This window comes from Neofelis nebulosa, chromosome 8 (assembly GCF_028018385.1).
Source record: "Neofelis nebulosa isolate mNeoNeb1 chromosome 8, mNeoNeb1.pri, whole genome shotgun sequence".
NCBI lineage: Eukaryota > Metazoa > Chordata > Mammalia > Carnivora > Felidae > Neofelis > Neofelis nebulosa.
In genome coordinates, this window is record NC_080789.1 from 71,032,332 (window position 1) to 71,046,027 (window position 13,696).

General features: G+C 39.1%; 1 protein-coding gene across 5 annotated transcripts in view; it reads right to left on the bottom strand.

Annotated features, from left to right (window-relative positions):
* The window catches only part of TMEM117 (transmembrane protein 117), a 521,337-nt gene that overhangs the window by 309,034 nt on the left and 198,607 nt on the right, over positions 1 to 13,696 (bottom strand). The gene's annotated exons all lie outside the window — the stretch shown is intronic.

Here is a 13,696-nt window from a genome sequence, read left to right on the forward strand (position 1 = left end):
ATCTGTCACCCTGTTGCTGAGTTGATTCCTGTAGCAGGAGCTGGGATCCATCCACATGCCAAGTGACAGGACGCTAGAGTTGGCTGCATCCATAAAGACCCCAATCCCAGAAAAAGAGAAGACAAAATCTGCCCCCAAAAAGGCTGAAAATTAAAAAGGAATGTAAAGGGGCGCCTGGGTGGCGCAGTCGGTTAAGCGTCCGACTTCAGCCAGGTCACGATCTCGCGGTCCGTGAGTTCGAGCCCCGCGTCAGGCTCTGGGCCGATGGCTCGGAGCCTGGAGCCTGTTTCCGATTCTGTGTCTCCCTCTCTCTCTGCCCCTCCCCCGTTCATGCTCTGTCTCTCTCTGTCCCAAAAATAAATTAAAAACGTTGAAAAAAAAAATTTAAAAAAATAAAAAATAAAAAGGAATGTAAAGAACAAAAAAAAATCATAGAGAAGAAATTTGAGGCAACGTTAATGAAAGACAAACATGACTTCCACCAGCAACAAAAGAAAGGTGGGGAGTACACAGATAAATAGAAAGATACTACAAGGAACAACTATACACAGATAAATAGAAAGATACTACAAGGAACAACTATAATCTACTAAACTCGATGGTTATAAAAGGAACCTGCAAAGACATTGCTCAAAGGTGAGCAGGGCGCTCTGTGGCGCCCCTTCCTCCTGAGAGGAGTGCCACCAATCAATGTCCCTCCACATGCACTTCCAATATCGGTAATGAAGCAACTTCACATTTTTCGGAGAAAACGTGTTGTCCACAAGTTATAGGAAAAAATCTCCTCACAAGGAAAAGATAATAGGGTTGTGCTGAGGAAAGTGTATTACAAGAGGAACACGATCTCACAAAGTAGTATTATTAAAGGAAGTGATCACAAAAACGTTTCTGTCCTCAACTCATTACAGAGACAGAAATGTTCCTCTAATCCAAAATAGCTGTGATGCCACCCAAAGATACAATGAACTTAAGGGAAGAAAAGCAGAATAGCACTGTGTGGACTGTTTCTGCAAAGCTTTTGTTTCCACCTCATATTGGGGCCGGGAGGGTGGGGCAAAAGGGCAGGAGGATGATGGGAGAAATTTGAGAAGAGAGCAAGGAGAAAGACAAACAGAGAGAGAAACAGGGATAGAGAAACAAAGAGACAGAAAGCCAGAAAGAGACATTCAGAGAGATGAAGAGAAGCATAAAGAACCGCTGAAAGATGGACCGGCACACGGAGGAAAAAAGGCCGGCAAGAAATCACCTAATTCACTTCTCTGCATTCGGGCCGCTCCAGACCTAAATTGGGCAGACAGAAGAAAATATATCTTTTTAGATCTATAGATAAATTTTGAGAGTTTTGTGAATAAACTATTCTAGATAGCCAATCCCTTATCTGGGAAATGTTCCTTATGGCAAATATAAATCCTACGTGCTTTGCTGTGTTTTCTTCTCAATATTAATGGAGGATGGTCTGAGTCTATCCTCTAGAAATCATTTTTCTTTCTTATATCTCCCCTCGGGCATTTTCTTCTCTTGGCTGAAAAATCATTTCTTTACGTGTTTTTCATGCTCCTAATTTTCTAAACTTTTAATTACCTTTATTGGTTTCCTGAACGTCTTCTGCAAATCCCCTGAGCCCACCTCAGAGTGATCTAATAACAAGAGCCACAATGAACGTGTATAGATCATCTTGTGCTTGTAGGAAGTTCAGCAGTGACACAGGCCTTATTTGCTTCGAACATCACAATCTCCCCGTAATACAGACGCTGTGGTTACCCCTGTTGTAGTGCAGTGGCGGGGAGACGGAAAGAGATTAAACATGTTGGAGATTGCTAGACGACAGGGAAAGAACAGACAGGTGGACATCACCAGTTCAGAGGCAGCCAGTCCCTGCTTGGTGTAGGGAGGAGACAGGAGGGATGTGAGGCAGGAACAGAAAATGAAAGCCAGACTCAGAGGGTGCTTGTGCGCTATGACAAAAAATTTTAAATTGTGTCCATTGGGCAATGGATGCTTTAAGCAATCAAGTAGAGAATCAGGTTTGTTTTAACGGGTGACTACTCTACTCTGGCCAGAGTATGTAGTGCGATCTGGAGTGGGTGGGAGAGGTTTAAGCTCAAGGCTATGTGAGCATATTGGGAGTTCCTTCAAAGGGACCAGGCAAGAGGTGATGAGTTCCAAACTAACACAGAAGCTGTAGAAATGGAAGACTTGGGTCCACATTCAAGGGCCATGAAAGAACAGAGGAAGGGGAGTCTGTGAGAGAGATGGAAAGAAGAAGCTAGGAGTGGATAGAAGAGTGGCACCCACAGCAAACAGCACCAAACCCTCAAGAGCACACGGGCGAGCACAGGGCTGCAAAGAGGTTCCAGAATCAGTGCCTGGTAGGTCACAGCAGATGATCCTAACGAAGCCGCTGTTACTTAGCAGTGCGAGCAGGAGACAAATAGCAGTGCACTGAGAAGTAAATGTTCAGAGATAAAAACTACTCTAGAAGTTTTATGATGGTGGTGAAGAATGGGATAAACTCGAAGGAAACCGAAGAGGTAGGAGAGTTTTGCTTTGGATGAGGTTATCCACAGAAGAGACGAAGCAGAATATGATCAAAGTATCATCAAGTGTTACACTTTTATGGGTGAAAACACATTGCCATTTGGCCATGAGTGAGACATAACTAAAAATAGAGTGAATGTGGCATTAAATATTCCCGTGATATGAAGTCTCTAAACATTAATATGTGCAGTATCTAAGACACAATTAGAATATTTGAATGGAATTTGTTGGCCTCTGCATGCATAGATGTGCATATACATTCCAAACTCTCTACTAGCACAACCCACGGAAAAGAAAATAATCAGCACTCCCAAGGGAAAGAATAAATCCCAATTCGAACAATATCGGCCACTATGTATCATTGACTCACATATCAATAGGCAACAGAATACTAGTGATTCCTCTCTGGCATGTTTATGGGGCATGAAATAACCCATAGTTTTTGTTTTAAGCTTCAGCACTGCTTTCAGAACACCACATATTATAAAAATACCTGGCACTGTGTTTGGCTCACTGTGGAGGATAAATGAATTCAATTAAACTTTGTCACCATCTCTAGAGTCCTGATATGCCTGATTCCTTCACCTAAGAAGAATCATTCAAATTTTAACAAACACCCATGAAAACATTTTTAGGCTGATTCTGATTTTCTGCAATCTGTAACTAGTGTTCCCATTAATACAGTATGAAGTCATCGTTCTTAATGTCCCCACTGCTTACATGGCTTGCTCAGTTCCCAATTTCCTATGGCTTCTAGGCCCAGTTAACCTTTTTGCTAATATCCAGTTTGTCTTGATGGACTTTTTCCATATACATAAAGTCTTCTTCCATATGCATATGGAAAAATAATCATTGTTTCTTTCTTGTTCTCTTCTTCAGCAATAACGTTTGATGCTGGAATTCTAACTTCGAGATTTCAGAAATGTGTTTTATGAAGTTCTAAGCTAGGACTCTCCCCAACTCACCTTCCCATCCAGCCTTTAGCTAGCATATCTCTAATTTTATCAGGTTCACCATATTTTATCCGGAAGCAGGGTTGTTCTGCTAATGAAAACTAAACAAAAACACTGTTTTAAAGTTTTAGACATCCTATTTTGTCACTGTTTTTGTTTGTTTGGTTGGTTGGCTTTTGTAAACCTAACTAATAGCAAAATAATGAAACAACCACATATCTAAGTACTTACAGCATCCTTAAGGAAAAACATTCACTCCATGACTTTGCCACTTCTACTCTGGATGAAAAAAGTATAGTGCTAATACTAATCTCTTCAACCAAGTCCACTGGGAACTATAATTCCATTTGGGGCATGACAAGCAAAATTTTACTGGGATCTGCATAGGACAATGGTAAAAACAGATTATTGATCATAAGCCAGAAATATATTTAAGTATTTTGTGCTTAAAGGTTTTTAAAAAATAAAAGAAACACACTGATCCCGAGAGAAGACTGATTTTGTTAGAGAATAATTAGCTGCCGCTCTACTTAAGGTCTCTTTTCCTCTTAGAAAAGTGGAAGTCCCTTTAGGTTGACTTTTTGCTGTTGTTTTAAGGCCCGAGAAAGGCCTTGCCAGTAACTAAATAGTAACAGCAGACTTCTGAACAGATGGATTAGAACCAGATGTCAAAAGCAAATTGACACATCATGAGACCGTTCCCTCCCCTCCACAGTAGCAAGGTATCCCTTAAGATGATGGGCTGGCCCTCTGCCAGCCATGCCTGAGGCAGAAGGTGTCTGGGATAGTTTGAAATCAAGGCATGCCACAGGGAATGACCATGAAGAAACAAGAAAAGAAGGCTTGTCTATTCCACCACTGCTTTAAAAGTAATATCTCTCAGATGCATGTTCAATATTCTTTGAAGGAATTGAATAAGATCCATTCCTTCCAAAAATCTGAAGACAGAACAAGAGCTAACCAGAGACACTCTTTCATCAACAAACTGAGCTGGCTGCTTCTCATGAAACTCAGAGAGTGATGACTGTATAGGATCTGGCCTCCAGCCTTCAAGACTCAAAAATCTGGTTTTGACAGCATTCTGAGAAGGAATCCATCCCTTCGGGGTGGACTCACAGTAGATTGATGTAAAACACAGGATGCTAATGGCCATATTTAAAAAGAGAAATATAAACAACACAAGGACCAAAGTCCTCATATTTGTTGACTAGAGTATTCTTCCCCAACAGGCACACACATCCGGGAATCCAAATTATGATCAGAAACTTATATGGTTAGCACAGACTCAGAAAAAGATGCATTAGCTAGATGATTTTAATTCTCTCATGATAGCAGACAAAAATGCCTGCTGCCTCTATCTTCAAAGGAGAGTTGATCTCAGCAATGAAAAGTGGTATCACTGATACTCTTTCTCCTGGGCAGTGCTCAGCCACAACATGCCAACGTTCACTTCCATGATTGTAAGTCCTCTGAGAAGGTCTGGGACATCATCCATCTTGTTCATCACTGTATCCCATGTTTGGCACCTGGTAGATACTCAATATATATCTGTTGGCTGAATGAACTCAACTCATCTGTTTCTATGTTTTTCAAGGCTGACCAATGCATATTCTCTTTTCAAATGCATGAATATTCAATCAGGTTATTATAGAACCTGCTGGCCCAGGGGCCATTTTATACCAAAACTGACTTTACCCATCTCTGTTCTAATATAATAGCATGAAATCTCAGGAGTGACATCTTATGTTCCTTATTTCAAAATTCATTATGGATGCACATTTGAACTGTCCTCAACCACGAGCAACAATCCTTTTGACCTATTCCAGATTATTTTATTTCTAGTTGGTATAATTCCAATTTAGCCGTGGTGAGGATCTAGAAGCAATCTTTGAGTCATGGAAATTAATACCTAAGCTGAAAGTAAGTCACAGCTGTGAATCGGGCCTTTTCTTCTCTCTTTCTTCATGTCCAAGGTTTTTTTCTGCTCAACTTTCTTTTGAATCTAAAGGCCCACTTTCATTTCTCCTTTCCACTCCTGTAGGGATATACTCACTGTCCAACCTCCATTCCATTCTACTTGTATGAAGCAATTTAGATTTTTCCTTTCACTTTCCAACTTACCTCCACATAGTCTCAACACATTTCTACCCACAAACCACCTACCCCCTCACTGAAAACCATCTTCAACATGAACTTCATGTCAGATAACTTCCCAATCCTCGACATCAAATTAATTTGCTCATTTTCTCAATGTTATTGCAAAGGAATCGTATGTTTTGAAGATTTCACACATACAAAGCCAAAAAAGGTAAGAATGTTAAACCAAATAAAGCAAATAAAACTGTTAATGCTTCAGGATCATATTCTCATTAAAATGCTTCTGCAAAATATGTTGTATATGGGACACATCTGTATATAACACACACAAATGCTCTTTTCTTTATACTACCAATCACATTGAAGAGGTAGAAAGAACAAGCTGTAGTAACAGAGTGAATCCCTTAATGCCAGAACAATGTATTTTTTGCCTTGACCCCAGCCTCCACAAAAAAGTTGGTCAGCATGGCAATATTGTAACTAATTAATTAACGAGCTTGTAAGATCACAAGACTGATGTAAAAAATGCGGTGGTATCTAGACATAAAACAACATCACATACTTTCAAACAAACAATACTTACCAGTTTCTTATCGATTAGGCAAAAAGTCTAACAGAGTCCCTAGCACACAGTAGGAACTTCTAAACTTTTAACTCCTTTTCTCCCTTTTCTCTTTAGTTGAGTACCCCCTAGACATATGCACTTACACACAGGTGCATGTTATTTCCCTAATTTGCTCTGTTTGTTAATTGATAATGAGTGAATTTTGAGAAAGATAGACATGGACACCCACGAATTATATTTTCTTAGTAGTAATGGAACTCTTGATGTGTCTTCATAACAGGAATGGGAGAACTTAAGTATCAAACACGAAAGAAAAAATTAAAATGGATGTTCCTATCGATTGACTTATGCTCTTTTATCAACCATCTGGACTTGCTCCTGTGCTAGAAATGTCAAAGGTAATTTTTTAATACTTTTCACTAATGCATTTCCTTCATCACTCCTTCTAGGGCTTTCTATATATTCAGCAAGCCAGCCAAAATAAAAATTTAGGAACCATTACTATTAATAAATGCAGGCTCCTGGGTAAACTGTCAAAACATTTCCAAAGGTCCAGATTATAACCTTCAATCCACTCTACTTACTTCTGTCCAATTACAAAATGCATGCCATTCTAACTGAAGCATACATTTTTAAAGTCTGACATTGACATGCATCACACAGAGATCAGAACTGGACAGAGGCTTATGACTTACTATGATTTATATTCTGTCACTGAAGCTAATGCACAGTGAATGGTTCAAAATCCTCTTCCCTTTCTCCAGCCCTTTAAATGGAATCAAGCATAGGCACAATATTAATTTTAAAGTTAACTTACTCTAATTGAATGGCAATGCTTTATTATAGTCATGTATCAAACAAGGACCATAATATATCATAAGTGACACAGCTAAAGCAGATCCTTTTATGCTTTGCTTTTCATTCTCCTTGACTTTTTATCCACAAGCTTTTTAAATACCACTGTTAGTATTTTAATATACTCTGTTCATAAATTAACATTACTGAATCGTCCCTGTACTACCAACAGCATTTCTAAATCATGCACAGTGATATGCAAACCAGTTAATATTTTTTCAGGCAGTGCTATTATTATATCACAGAAGCCCATAGCTAGGGGAATCTTAAGTGGTCATCCAGGCTATATGCCTGCCTTCTTTCAAGAAGAATCAATTTTCTCACATGTGTTCCACCTTTTTGTCCCTCAGATGGTTGTGTCTCATAAAGTAATGAGTGACATTTCTCCTTTGCTGTTATTGAGGTTAAAAAAAAAAAACATAACATAAGCTCTCCCCACTTAATGTATTTTTCGGTGTATGGTACATTATCGTTAACTGGAAGCACGTTGTACGGCAGATCTCTTTTTCTTCTTGCACAACTGAAACTTTGTACCTACTGAAAACCAGCTCCCATTTTCCCCTACCCCAGCCTCTGGCAATCAATCAGTATTCTATTTTCTGCTTCTTTGGGTTTGATTATTTACCTCATATCATTGGAATCATACAATATTTATCCCTCTGTAGCTAGCTTATTTCACTTAGCATAATACGCTCAAGGTCCATCCAATTTGTGCATATGGCAAGGGTTTCTTTTTTATTAAAGCTGAATAATATGCCACTGTATGCATATACCACATTTTCTTTATCCAATTCATCCATCAATGGCCATTTCTTTTACTTCAACATCTTGGGTATTGTGGATAATACTGCGACAAATGTGAGAGTACAAATAATCTCTCTGAAATCCTGAATCCAATTTTTTCAGATACATATCCAGAAGTGGGATTGCTGGATCATATGGTAATTCCATTTTTAGTTTTTTGAGAAACCTCTGTATTGATTTCTACAGTGGCTGCACCATTTTACATTCCCATCAACAGTGCACAAGGATTCCAATTTTTTTTTCTCATCCTGATGAACACTTAATGATTTTTTGTTTTTTGATAATGTCCATCCTAACTGGTGTGAGGTGATATCTCACTGTGACTTTATAGTATGGTACTGGCATAAAGCAGATACACAGACAAATGGAACAGAACAGAGAACCCAGAAATAAATCCACATATACAGTCAACTGATCTTCAACAAGGGTACCAAGAATACACAAGAGGCAAAAGGTAGCAGTCTCTTCAACAAATGGTGTTAGGAAAATTGAATATCCACATACAGGAAATAAAGGAAAGAAGGGAAAGACATAAAGAAAAAAAAAGAAAGGAAGAAAGAGAGAATGAAATGAAACTGGACCCTTATTTGCACTATACACAAACATCAACTCAAAATGGATTAACTTTAAACACAAGACCTAAAACTGTAAAATTCCTATGAGAAAACATAGGGGGAAATCTTCATAACATTGGTTTTGGCAATGATTTCTTGAATATGACATTTAAAAGCACAAGTAAAAATGGACAACAGAAACTACACCAAACTAAAAACGTTGCTGCACAACAAAGTAACTAGTCAATAAACTGAGAGGGAAACTGACAGAATGGGAAAAAATATTCACAAACCACATAGTTCATAAGGGGTTAGGATTCAAAATATACAAGGAACTCTTACACTTCAATAGCAAAAAAAAAATTATAATGCTATAGTGGTAATCATTTTTCAATATGTTAAGTGTATCAAATCAATACACTGTATGCCTTAAAATTACACAATGTTACATATCTATTACATCTGAATAAAACTTGGGGAAAATGGCAAGGGCCCTTAACATACCTTTCTCCAAAAAAGATATACAAATAACCAACAGGTATAATCATCAGAGAAATGGCGTTTCTTAAAAAGATCACACTCAATGATAAAAGGTGATTCTCAGTGACATGGCTGATTTATAACTTCCCAGAAACAAGAAACAGGAACCTCCCCTGGTTGGGTTGGAAATCAAAAATTATTTCTTAACATCTGTTGGATTTTCACTGTGAACATTAGAATTGGCCTAAAACAAAACTGAGATTTATGCTGACACCCTCCATCCTCTTTGAGAAGTATCCTGGATTCTGTGATTCTTATTCGTATTAATTGTGAGAATTGAATGACATAATATATGTCAAAATACATAAAAACATTTTATAGATTTAAAAGCACTATACAATTATGGTATTAATATTAAAAATGGGATTGAAGAAAGTGATAGTAATTAGAAATAGCAAAGTGAAAAAAGAAAAAAGTCCTTGGTTTTATACTATAGGGAGCTGGGGATATATAATTTAACTTGAAAAATCTGAGAGAAATTCTGTTGTGTCATTATTTCTTCAGAAAAAGAAAAAATTCAATTTAGCCTAATCTACCTGCAAGCCTCACCTAAGTGACTGCTAATCAGATAGATGCTCGAGAATAAGAGCTGGAAATCTGCAGCTCCCTCATTCTTGTAGATCCAGAATTTAGTTACACCCATCTTGAACTTTCACCTGTCTCCCTCTCCCTGAAACCCTTACCCTCCCTTCTCACCCCCATCTCAGTCTAATCTCTCACTGTCCTTCAGATTGCCACCTAAATGTCACTGTTTCAAGGGGACTTTCCTGCCTCAAACCCCACTCCTATTTCATCGGCAGTGTCACACTCCTGTGTGGGGGGCAAGAGGTGATGCTATTTCAATGCCCCTCGGCGTTCCCCAGATAATGATAAAGTAATGGTATTGACACAAGCTGGCATTTGAGCACATCACCCTCCACCTCCTGGGCAAGTTGCTCTCATCATCCATCACCCGGGAAAACCCCTAGTTCTAGGTTTCAGGTCCATGGTGCTGAGCTCAGCTGCTCACCGGTATGCTCTGAGACAGCAACATCTTGACAGAAGGTGACAATGAGAAATATACTTTTAGAAATCCTGACTTTATCAACACGTGAAGAATCTAGAATGTAATAATGCCTACACAAAACAGAGCACTTAATCCCACGCACTAGTACGAGAATGCCTTATTTCTATACTTAGCTCTGCGTTATGTTATTATAAAGAGAAGTAGCTGACACATATCAGATTCTTCACTGTGATCAGCATACCTGTGAATCATACTAATTCATGTTCCAAGATGAGGAATCTGAGCTGAGTATCTCCCCCCATCACCTGGGACTGCTATACTTTTTTCCCTTGTCAGTTCTACAAATGTCATGGCTTGGAATTAATCTTCTCAGACCCTATCTATGTCACTAGAAAATGTGGGTGTAGTATTTGCAGGGTACTGCTAACACATCCAAATAGGTAATCCAAATAGGTAGTTACAACACAGTATGAATACAATCTGATGACTGGACTAATATTTATCAGAATTTTTTCCAGGCTAACAGAGAGAGAGAGAGAGAGAGAGAGAACTAGAAACATGGAATTTTCAGTTGTTTCTGTCTTTACACTTCAGCTTCTCTTGAGTAAATATAACATCTAGACTGCTGTCCTTTCCAAAGCTTTGAATTTTGGAAAGAATGCAAAGTTGATTGTATTCTGCCCTCTATTGTGCCAGCTGACTCTGCAATGCTGAGAACAGAAATGTTTCCCCTTCTGACCTTAATATCAATCAGTGGATATTGTCAAACTTGACATTTTATTGTCCCTTCCTTAATGGCATGCTGTAAATAGAAACATTATTGTTATAAATTGTTCTCTGAAGTTTGACATTGTACAAATTACACTGTGTACTCTATTTTATTAAATGGTAAAACTCAGCAGGCTTTCTATCAGGAGGCCAAACTACAGTACTTTGTTCTTGTAAGAAATGAGTGCTATGTTGGCAGGCTAAGCAAAAGGTCTCATCATAACCATTCTGTCAACAAATAACTCATAAAATCTTTTCTTAGGATACACATTAAAGCATTTATCCTGATCTTTAATATATCTTAACACGGAGAGGTAATCCACTACATCTCAGCATTGGCTGATGCCTTTGCTCAAGAAAGAACCAACACATGAACACAGCACCAATTAGGACATAAACAAAACAGCAACGGAACGGAAATCAAGAGGGGTCAGTGTTTTCCCATCCTTAAAAAACATTTAAGTCAATTACAAATATATGAGTGTCTGAATAAATACTGTTTAAAGTACCAGGACAGATACACAAATACAAAGAATGATAAGGTTATCTCCGTGGAGCTTATAGTCTAGTTGGGAATGTACTGGATAAACACGCGAAACAGTAAGAAAAGAAGAGAGTACATGATAAGTGACTGCTAATCAGATAGATGCTGGAGAATAAGAGCTGGCAATCTGCAGCTCCCTCATAAATAATTACAAATTATCTGTAGGAACTTTATTAAGACACAGCCACACTCGTTTGCTTCAGTATCATCCAGGACTGTTTCTGTGTTGCAAAGGCAGAATTTAGCGGTTGCAATGGAGACCTTATGGCCCACCAAAGTCTGAAATATTTACTATCTTTATTGAAAAGCTTTGCCAACCCCCACTTTAGAAAGCTAAAGAAGAGACTACCATGCACTGAACTGGTAAAGAAGGGTTCAAAGAATGGGTAAAACAGCAAAGGAAGGAAATGAGGGAAGAGCACTCTAAGCTGAGAGGACCATCTGAGCAAAAGTGCAGAGGTGGGAATCTCGGGGAGGGGTAGGTAATACATAGGCCAACTTGGCTTAAGATGGTGGGAGCAATGGTTTGGAGAAGAGGTGACCACATGGAAATGGTAGTTTTGATTTGGGCACACAATGAAACATTACCTAAATGCCAAGTGAAGAAATAAAGACTTTCTCTTCACAGTCAACAGAAGACAGCTCCCATTGCGATGGTTATTATTTTGTTTGTTTTGCTTTGTTTTTAGCAAATAAGTAAAACAATGAAAGATACAGTTTCAAAAATATTACCACTTTTTATTTTCATAAAGCAGTCATTCTATGGCATCTAACTAGATCGGTTTACTGCAGAACAAAGAAAATAGCCAAAGAGTTTTTTATGGATCTCTACAAATTCATTCTCCGTTTCCATTCATTTCAGAGAAAATTTAACATTGTTATTTATAGTTTCTTAACACAGCACACACTTGTGTCCCTTTACACCTGTGCTCCACATTTTCTTCATGTTTAATACTTGAAGAATCAAAGTCCTGAGCAGCAACAGAGATAAAGAATGGCCTTTGACCCTGTCCTTTTTGATTTACAGGGTATATAGTGCTGTCATTTTGATTTGCCCAAAGGTTAAAGCTTAAAGATAGTACAGAAAGTACAGTCCTCCAAAGAGATAAATACACTAGGGCCAGCTCCCAGGCAAATGGTATTTGATATTTTTGCACCTGGCTGTTGGCCATTTTAGTCCAGTGCTGGAGGCTACAGCTCAGCCTAGGAGAGGCTTGGCAAGTCTGTCCAGGTATCGAGCAACCTGAGTGGCTCACCCCAGCTGCAAACCATCTGTACCCACCATACTTCTCTAAAGAATACAGCTACATTCCGAGACAGAATTATAGGGTCGTGATAGCTGTAATCCCAGAACTACCAAGGATCCAACTAAGAGCCACCCCAAATTCTGCAGGTTACCCTGGAACTACACTCACCCTTCAGGACCAGATTGGACTTCACAGGACCACTCAAAAGTTAAATGGAGATCTCAGTTCTCATTGAAACCAATCTCGTGCTCTGGAGGTTGAGATGAAACTAGATTTAACTCGACGAACCTGGTTTCATAGAGAACTTTTAGGTTGGGCAGGTTTGGGAGGCATATGTTGCGATAGAAAATCATAGGCTCTGCCATCGGAAGGTCTGAGTTTAATTTTGCTAGTGGAGTTCCCTTGGGCCAATCACTTAATTTCCCTGAACGTAGTTTTTTCTTACCTGTAAAATGACATAATCATAAACTCACAGCATTATTGGGGAAGTCAAATAGAAAACATATGTGACACCATATTGCAAACTTCAAGCTACTCTACAAATATTTGTCTTTATTACCACTTCATGTTTCATGCGGCAGTTCCTAAAGTGTCGTCTGGGTGCCCTGAAGGTACTGAGACCCTTTTAGTTCTGCAACAACTATTTTTAAAACAAAAATCGGGGCGCCTGGGTGGCGCAGTCGGTTAAGCGTCCGACTTCAGCCAGGTCACGATCTCGCGGTCCGTGAGTTCGAGCCCCGCGTCGGGCTCTGGGCTGATGGCTCGGAGCCTGGAGCCTGTTTCCGATTCTGTGTCTCCCTCTCTCTCTGCCCCTCCCCCGTTCATGCTCTGTCTCTCTCTGTCCCAAAAATAAATTAAAAAAAATAAAAAAAAAAAAAACGTTGAAAAAAAAAATAAAACAAAAATCACCTGATATTTGACTTTTCACTCTAATTAACTCAAGTGTACAAGGGAGTTTTCTTTCAGAGGCTAAGTGATGTATGATGACATCATCACTGTATCAGCTGGCAGCATGGTGTGTTTGTGCTCATTCATGTTTTCCTGACTTTTCTGAAGTAAATCTGCAGGGTCCTCAATAATTGTTAAGAGTGTAAAGGGATCCTGGGGGCACCTAAGTGGCTCAGTTGGTTAAGTGTCTGGCTCTTGGTTTCAGCTCAGGTTGTGATCTCACAGTTTCGTGGGTTGGAGCCCTGCATCCAGTACTGCCCTGGCAGCATGGAGCCTG